The following is a 9591-nucleotide window of genomic DNA, read 5'->3' as shown; positions in this document are numbered from 1 at the left end:
GCAGCAGTGTCTACTGGATGTTAAGGAAATACCATGACGCTAAAGAGAACAAGTGCCTTAAGATTTGCTTTGGGTAAAACATTAAGGGGTCTAATAATTCCCCCTTTCCAATAATTCCCCCTTCTTTTCTTCTCTCATCCCCACCGTCTTCCATTCCAACACTATACCATCCTAATCATAAGCTTTTAATATGCCTAAAATTTATTTATTTTCAAACATTTTTTTCATAAGCTCCAGGAAGCCTATTGGACCTGTCTAAATGGACCAGACTCACTCAGAATAGGTATCATTTAATTTTTCCCTCATCATTCCTGGTCTTGGGAACCCCTGAGAAATTCCCTCCCCCCCCCAAAAAAAAACACTCTATCTACCATCTTGGGGCTCTCCTCCCTTAATCACCAGGATCTAAAATTTTTTCAAACATAATTTTCTGCCTTTCCAGCATCCTGTGTGGTCCAAACTGCCAGCCAGCCAGTTCCGAAGAGCCTGGAAAAAACACTAAAGTAATCAGCCACCCTAGGACATGGTCAAGCACCTCAACTCTTCTATGCCCACAAAATCAGCAGGAAGCAGTCATGAGACCTTACAAGGCCCCATTCCCACCCATTAAAGACCCAAACTCCCCAAATTTTCTATAATAAACAAAACGGTGGAATGTTACGATTTCAGCCACAATAAGGCTGACACTTCCGGGTTCTAGTGCTACGGATGTGTGGACAAGGCCTCAGGCAGAAGTGCCCAATGGCCCTGGGGATGTTAAAGGGCCCCGCGTGACCGACATATGGTGTGGCCCGCATCATCCACGTATGACTCAGCTAAGCCCTTGCGTGCATGCGTGAGCCCCGTCATCTGCATATGACGTAGTCGTGTCAACCCCCTGTGAGCATGACCTAGGAAGCTTTTAAAAGCTGGACCCGCCATCTTTCTCTGCACACTGACTTCTCCCAGCCTTTACATGCCCCCTCTACTAAACTCTTAAGCTGGTTTGTTGCATGTTCTGTGTTTTCTTCTCACTCGCGCCAGGTAATTTCAAAAGCAACTTAGGGAAGGGAAAGAAAGGATGTATTTGGCTTACACAGGCCATAGTCCATACACGGAGGGAAATCAGAGCAGAAACTTAAAGCAGTAACCGTGTGAAAATGCTGCTTGTTGGCTCTCTCTGTGTGTCTCATGCTCTGCAAGTTTCCTCAGACACCCAGGACTAAACACCTAGGGAATGGTACTGCCTACAGTGGCCTGGGCCCTCCAATAACAACCATCCACACAATCCCTCACTCACATACCTGCAGACCAGTTTCATGAAGATAATCATCAATTTGAGACTTTTTTTTTCAGATGATTCCAGACTGTGTGAAGTTTGCATTTAATGCTAACTAGGAGAGTATTTAAAACAATGACACATTGTTCTTATTTCTACACTGGTTCTTATTTAGAGAGATGTAGAATATGAAATGAGCCCACACAAGCAGGGTAAATATAGATCTAGTAACTAACCTGAGGCAGGCCATTTGCAGCTTTTGTTAGTCCTGATTGATTGGGCTTAGAACTTGCATGGGGTTCAATATTTTAACCATTTCTCATGCTCATCTGCAGTACTAATCATCCGTATTTGTGTTCCTTATGGATCTTAATAAGAGTGTGCACAGCCAAAGGAGACTTGGGGTGAAGAAATGCTCAAGGTCGACTAAACTAGAGGTACAGTTAAGGTTCAGGAACTCAGGGACAGCCCGGTCTTGCTGTGCTGTACCCTTATATGACCTATCCGTATCCCTTCCTTTCTCTGGAAGTTAGTTTCTCTGTGGGTAAAAATTATATGGCCTAGTTCAATGCTATGCCAAACAGCACACACATGTAAGTCTGGCTGTATGCCTGCATTCATGGATTATATATTGACTTCAGGTTTTCTCTGGAGAGCACAGCTAGGTTCAACAGGTTTTTTTCTACCTTATATAACCCCCTTGTTCTTTTAATTTCTCATAACAAGCATTTTTCAACATTTTTTAAAGTTAACAGCTAAAAAGTCCTGTTTGATCCTTTTTAAAAGGAAGTCATAGTTCTAACCCAAGGTCACTCATGCCTCAGCACCCGATTCTGAAGTCTGTGCAGTCTGAACATTTTTAACGCTGATCAGAACAATGGGGGGATGTGAGCTCTGGGCTCCAATGAACCCCTCATAATCTCTTAGCCTCAGCACTTACTGCCCAGGGATGGTAAGAAAACATCCTCACAGTTTTCTTATCTTCCTATTGGCTTCTGATCCAAACAGCAGATAGAAAACTGCTATTTAGCTTAAAGTATGTTTATTTTCTTTCATAGGCATGGGTGAGACTGACCTATGTCCAAGGAGAGCACTACTAGCAAAACAAGTTTGCATGAACTAATGTCTGCACCGCCACATTGGGCTGCCATGTTTTGGGAGATACCTTTTAGGGGTGACTTCTGCCATGATCCTAACCACAGTGGGTTCGTACATTCCAGGGTATGGGTGTGAGGATTAGGAGTGCTAGGTAGAAGGAACAGAGATGAGAAAGAATCACAGAGACAAAAGAAAGTATTGGGAGGGCCACTCAATGCCTCCTGCATTCTGAGTTCTTTTTCTGATTTCTGAGTTCACCTGTTTTATTTTTCCATACACTTTTATAACCCAATACCAAAGAGGGGAAGAAGGCAAAAGACTGTCCTAACATGATACAAAGGACAACTAGAACAATTACTTGCTTCAATACTGAAGACATCATACATCTTTAGAAAAGCATTTATTCTATAGTATGCAGTGAACCCACCTTAAACAAAGTATCCTGAAGGCAGTTACTCCCTAGGTCAAACCTAATTCAAAAGGAGGAGCAGAAGTATGCTTGAACTCTCTGACCTTTGGTCTGGGTGGAGTGGGTCTACCTTTACGGGTCATCTTAATGTTTAAAACACCAAGTAACCACACCCCAGGTCTGGGTGTGTAGCCACAGTTGTCAACAACTTTGAGCAAGCTAAAACTCTCTGACCTTTAGACAAGGTGGAATAGGCTCACATTTTTGGGCCTCCACAAACTAATAATGATATGACGTCCTTGTGCCTGGCTCAATGGACTAGGAAGTGGCAAAGCAACAATGATTCCTTGTTCTTGGCATGGGAAGGAACTCCAAAAGGAAAAACAGCTTTGTCATTTTCCCGGATAACAGCTTCTCTGCAGCAAACAACCAAGAGAGCTAGACTCTGGACTCAGACAACCTGAGACCAAATCCAGGTCTTGGCTAAGTCACTTAGCTCACTTCTTTGAGATGTTAGCATCTGTACCACATACTGTGACGACAGTTTGCATCCAATAGCTCAAGCCTGAAGAGGATTGTATAGTTCTTAGTATGCAATAGATGATGGGAGTAGAGCTAGGAAAGACATCCAGGAAATTAGGAGAGTTCACATGATGCAATGACAAGGTCCAGATTCCAATTCACACCTTTTGAAGTAAAGGGCCACAATAGTAACTGGATAGTGAGCCTCTCCCTCGACATAATGGTGAGGAAAGATTCCTGACCCAAGCATCCTACTCCAAGCATTCTGCTACAAACATATCTTACCAGCAGTAGCCATAAGCCCAGAGATGGCTAAGATTGATTTCCTACAATCATCTAGGAGACAAACTTTTGGGCATGTCTGTGAGGGAATTTCTAAATTGAATTAACTGACGTGGGGAAATGGACCCTACATGTTAGGAGTAGTAGTCCATGAGCTGGGGATCCAAGATTAAGGTTTTGTTTTTTTTTTTTTAAAAAAAAAAAAGACTGCAAACTGAGCACCCAGTACTCATCTCTCTCTGTTTGATGACTACAGATACAGTGAGACCATCCCCTTCACTTTAGGACTATCATGAGACTTTCCTACCATGAAGGACTGTACCCTCAAACTGTGAGCCAGAATAAACCATCTTTCCCTGCTTAATTTTTTCCTGAGGTATTTTGTCATAGTTACAGAAAAAACATAACTAATACATGCCCTCTCCACAAATCTTGTTTAAAATGCAAGCTCCCTAGGCAGCAGGGAGAAATACCACTTACAGATCAGAGTGGAAACCGGGCTTTGACATCAAATGAAATTGGTTGCAAATGCCAGAACAGCTATGTACCATGACGTTGGCATTTTACTTGGCCTCTCTAGATGTAAAAGATGGACAATAGGAGATATGATGGTATTATATCCGTGAGGCTCATTTGGGAGTGGTATATCTCAGGGAAAATAGAAGTCCCTATAAGGCTTCAGGAAGAATAATAGTACAAGAAAAAAAATCTTCACTCGGGAGGCAGAGGCAGGCGGATCTCTGTGAGTTCGAGACCAGCCTGGTCTACAGAGCTAGTTCCAGGACAGGCTCCAAAGCCACAGAGAAACCCTGTCTTGAAAAACCAAAAAAAAAAAAAAAAATCTTGGGATTTGGGCTATGTTGTTATGAATCTGAGGTTAATGATACACAATAAATCTCAGTCCTTGGATGTATTGAGCCTGCTTGAGATAATCTTCACTACCAATGTACTAGGATTCTAGAGCATGGCACAGTTACCAATATTTGCTGGCACTGCCCTGTACCCGACTTAGTTCAGAAGAGGGATCCTTGCTATATACTATATGCTGAAAGCCCACAGTGAAATCCACTCAGAGTAAGGGTAAATCCCAGGTTCCAAGGCAGGTCCAACAGGGAGAAGAGGAACTCAGTTTCCCAAATCCAGAAGTAAACTTGTTCCTGGCTGAACACAAGTTTCAGTTCATTCCTGAGCCTCACATTTACAGGTTTAGTAGTAGAATGCTACCTGCAGCATGTGACAAGGGTCAAAGAGCTAAATACTAGGTGCTTGATAAATGTGAACATTTGTTCTTCTCACAGGACTGAGTTCAGAGGCCCTTGGGCTGTAAGCTTTCCATTATCCTTTCCTGTTATAATTCAAAGCCTGGAGTCTGTCCAGGTTTCATTCTTGCATGCTTCTGATAAGAGATGTCCTTGATATTCTTTCCACTGGAGAGCAACCTGTGGGGGGGGGGGAGGAGCTTGCTTCCAGCTGAGTCAATACCCTGAGGCTGGGCATATTTCAAGTCCCAGGTGGTAAACTTCCCTAAGTCACAGCAGGAGATGGGAGGCAGTTGCAAAAGGAAAGCCTTAGGCTTTGCTCCTCTGTAATTCCTGGTCCTTGGTGGGCACCACAGAATGGTGAAATTCTGGGGTGCCAGGCTTCCAAAGTTGCAAATACAGAACTCACAGATGTTAGAGTGGTACAATCTGTGCAACGTGAACCTCATCGTTGAGATTACTTGAAGTGCTTCTCCATGGAGAATGCCAAGTGCCATATCGAGACCATGAGCACACAGGGACATCAAGGGGGAGAACCCTAGACATCTGTGAGAAGCACTTGGACCACTAACTCAGCTACATTTCTGCATAGACTGTCCCTAGCAAGGAAAGCCTCCCATTCCAGCTTTAGTGGTTAGCTGTTCAAAGCAGTGAGCTCAGATATATGTCACAGAAGTTGCAGGAAGGTTCCAGCAACCAGTGAGTGGAATCAACTCTCTCTGTCTCTCTCTGTCTGTCTGTCTCTCTGTCTCTGTCTCTCTCTCTCGTGTGTGTGTGTGTGTGTGTGTGTGTGACAATGTAAAATATATTTTGAACTGTGGATGCAGTGAAACATTTGAAAGCATCTTTGGTAGATACTCCATGACACTTGAGGAGGGTATGTTTTCACATCCCTCTTTGTTCCCCTTACTCACCACTGCAAATAGTTCCCTTAGAGATTCTGTTTAGTTCAAACAAGCTACAGAAAATTTCCTTCTTTTTTTTTTTTTTTTTGTTTTTTGTTTTTTGTTTTTCGAGACAGGGTTTCTCTGTGGCTTTGGAGCCTGTCCTGGAACTAGCTCTGTAGACCAGGCTGGTCTCAAACTCACAGAGATCTGCCTGTCTCTGCCTCCCGAGTGCTGGAATTAAAGGCGTGCGCCACCATCGCCCGGCGAAAATTTCCTTCTTTAATTCCAATCAGAAATCTTTGGGGAGGTAGCTCAGTTTTGAAATATTCTTCGAACATAGGTTTTATCATACCCCATAAGCCCTGACTTCGAAACAACAGTACAGAACTTTGTCCAAATGGGCCCAGAAATTGTGACTTTATCAAAATTAAAAATGGTAAAGAGAAGATGATACCAAATCTGTGAAGCACAATATCCATATAAAATATAGGTCAGTCAGTGGCTCACAAGGCGGGGGCCTGTTTTTGTAGCAAAGTTTCGTTGGAAATAGCATCTGCATTTGTTTATTATTTGTAACTGCTTCTGTGCTACAATGAGAGCGTTCAACAGTCACAACAGAAACTCCTACAGCTCATAGGACTAAAATATTTACACTCCACCTTAAAAGTGTTATTTGCTAACCCTTGATATAGATAGAGCACATGTCCAAGATGTACTGATCCCTTTATCATAATAGTCACCCAATCGTAAAGTAGGTACACTGCATGCACCATGGTCCAGTTCCCTCCAGCCTAGAGCAGCTTCCTCCTAGAATCCAGATCCTCCAGTTTATTCCACGGTGCTTTACGGAAGTCATTATCTCTGTGGAAAAGACTGGTAAGCACTGGTATGAAACCATGTTTGCCATCATACACTGCCTTTGTCACTCCCTCTTCCTGACTTTGTACTCTCACTTAGATAGCATTTAGTGAATTCTTTCCTTATACTAGGGAAGGCACAGACCTGCCTTTCAAAAGCCCATACTGGAGGAGAAGGACATGTATATAAACAACTAGTACATAAGAAGTATGATTTGTGTACAGCAGTCTTATCTGGTCTATGGGTTCCCCAACGAGGTCTGCAACCACAGATGGTCGATCTATCTATCTATCTATCTATCTATCTATCTATCTATCTATCTATCTATCTATCTATCTATCTATCTATCTATCCTTTATCTGTCCTATTAGCTATCTATCATCTATAAGTACATATATGTACATATATGTATATATTGTGCGTATATTATGCAGTTTCTTATGCATACATACACACATACACATATACATACCCATGAGTTTTAATTTGTAAATTAGGTGCAGTAAGAAACTAAACACCATCCTCAAGGATAAAATAGAACAACCATAATAATGTTCTATATAAAAGTTATATTAATGTGCTACCTCTCGAAGAACTCAAGATAAATATTAATGTATTCAGACTGTAGCTGACAATAAGGAACTGGATGGTGAGAAGATAAAACTGTGGGCAAAGAGAGGCCACTGAGGTTTACTACTCACTGGTTCTGCAGCTGTGAACCAGTCAAACTTTCTGAGCTTCTGTTGTTTCCTATGTAAACTGGACATGAACTAGTAAGTGTAAGGAAAGGGTTGTGGTGAAGGATACAAGTGCTGCTCAGTGTAAGGCACCGAGTCCAGTGTCTGTAAAACAAAATTGAAATTCCTCAGCAATATGTTTAAGGCCCTTGCCGGCTTAGCCCCACCCTTTCCCCCAGTCTCATTCTTCACTCCTTTCCCATTCTGCTACTTTGCACATTCAACTCAGCTCATGCATAAACCAGTACTGCAAAGTCCTATACACTATCCAATACCTAGTCCTCATTCTTGTTTTCTGCTTGATTTATTCCCTCTCATCCTACTTGGGAGTGGCTGCTTTTTGATTTCTATCTTTTTTTTTTCAAACTCTATCCTTCTGTCCAGTTCCCCTTGAAAAATATTCTGTCCCATTTTCCAAAATTATTCTCATTTTCACCATGCCTATGGTCACTGTTCTGATTTAGGCTCTCAGCTTTTGCTTTTTCACGATTTTGCCATCACAGATCCATCTGCCCACAGCAACTTGAAGTTCCTTTTAACCATATAATATAAATTCCATTACGTTCTGATTTAAAACCTTCTGATGAATATTTGTAAAAATTACTTGTAGAATATATGGAATTAAAGATGGTTTATTGACATGTTGCAACTAGGGAGGCAGCCAAACATAGGGGACCTTGAGACACTTTGGGATGAAAATGTTAAAGGTATTTGCTGTAGGATTCAGACTTGTGTTAGTTAATTTGGGGAAGGATTCAATAAAGTATGGTTTTGTTATAGATTTGGTGCCATCAGAAACCAATGGTGATTCCATCATTAGGTATCTAGATACTGTTTTAGTTAAGGATTTTTTTCTCTTTGCTATTTAGGAAGAATAGTAACCAAATAGGATTAATCAACACTGACTTTAGAATCATTTGTAAGTTTGCTTTGCTCACCAATTTCTTTTCCATACATAACCTTGTCATTAATGAGAAAAGTGAATGTAACTGATGCCTAGAATCAAGATTGTACGCCCTTCCCTGCGTACTTTGGGATTATTACAAGCTAAGCTGAGGTGCACAGCTCAGTGAGCAGAGACAATGTGAACAACCTCTTAGAATTATAACCTTAGACCAAGTTACACTGAGACCACAATAACAGAGCACAACAGCCCACTTCACAATTTTATGTCAACACACAGACACAAATAAGCTCATGGTACCATCTATAAGGTATCTTCTCATAAAACTGAATACACACACACACACACACACAAATACATGTATGTGTGTATCCTGAGTCCTATCTTTGCCTTGTCATTTCTTGCATATTATTTTTTCTTTGATTGTCCTCAAGACCACTGCACAAGCTCAACCAACCATTTTAAAGGCTTTTTTCTCGTAGACACTTTTACAGAGATTCACCTATTGCTCTGATTTCTTGTCTTTGGGGTTTACTTAGTGGTTAACACAGGGGCTTCCACCAGCTTGATATATGGGATTCTCACAGTTGGATGCAAGCATACAAAGATTGGGTTAGTGCTTGTTTAAGGATGTGACAGCTCTGGAAATCTACGCATTAGTCATCAGGGTGAGTGAGAGTGGTCATCAACATCTGGCCTCGAACTCCCGATCTCCTGTTTTAACCTTTGATGTCTGGGGGTTCTATGCATGCATCAACAGACCCAGTTCTTCACCACTTCTGGTCAACAGTATTGACATTCATTCTACCTGTCTCTAGCACCAAGGCTCTTCTTGTCTGTGATGGTGGGTTGTGGGAGAAGTCCAACCTTTTCATGAGATTGTAGCAACAGAGAGCTTCCCCACTTCCTGATAGTGTCCAACTAGAGCAAAACTCTGCCCTGCTTAGACTCTACTCCATCAGTCAACCATAGCCTAAAATGCCAGTAGAGGTTTGAACATGTTCTTCCTGAAATACAGTTCCTCCTCGATCATCTTGCCCTCAACATAGCTGCTTAGCAGCATTGTGTTTCTTCTAGCCTCTGGCTGAAAGACCTTGTTCTTGGCACTTCTTTTCTGCTCAGTTGGCTTCAGCCCCATCAACCTTTCATTTCTTTGAAGACAAGAAACTACAACCTGCCTTAGGGACTTGTGTTTAACAGTGTCTTTACTCAGAACGAATCATGGCTGATTCAGATCTCAGGGAAATGGAACCAGAAAATTAAGATAGAGGAAAATAGCAAAGCCTTCTTGAAAGTGGTGAAGAATGTTAGACACAAATCATTAATATGGCCAGAAAAATAGATCCTGGTTATTTTTACATAACCTGCTGTTTACTG

Source organism: Chionomys nivalis, chromosome 8 (genome assembly GCF_950005125.1).
Source record: "Chionomys nivalis chromosome 8, mChiNiv1.1, whole genome shotgun sequence".
In the NCBI taxonomy this organism is placed as follows: Eukaryota; Metazoa; Chordata; class Mammalia; order Rodentia; family Cricetidae; genus Chionomys; species Chionomys nivalis.
This window is presented reverse-complemented; position numbering follows the sequence as displayed.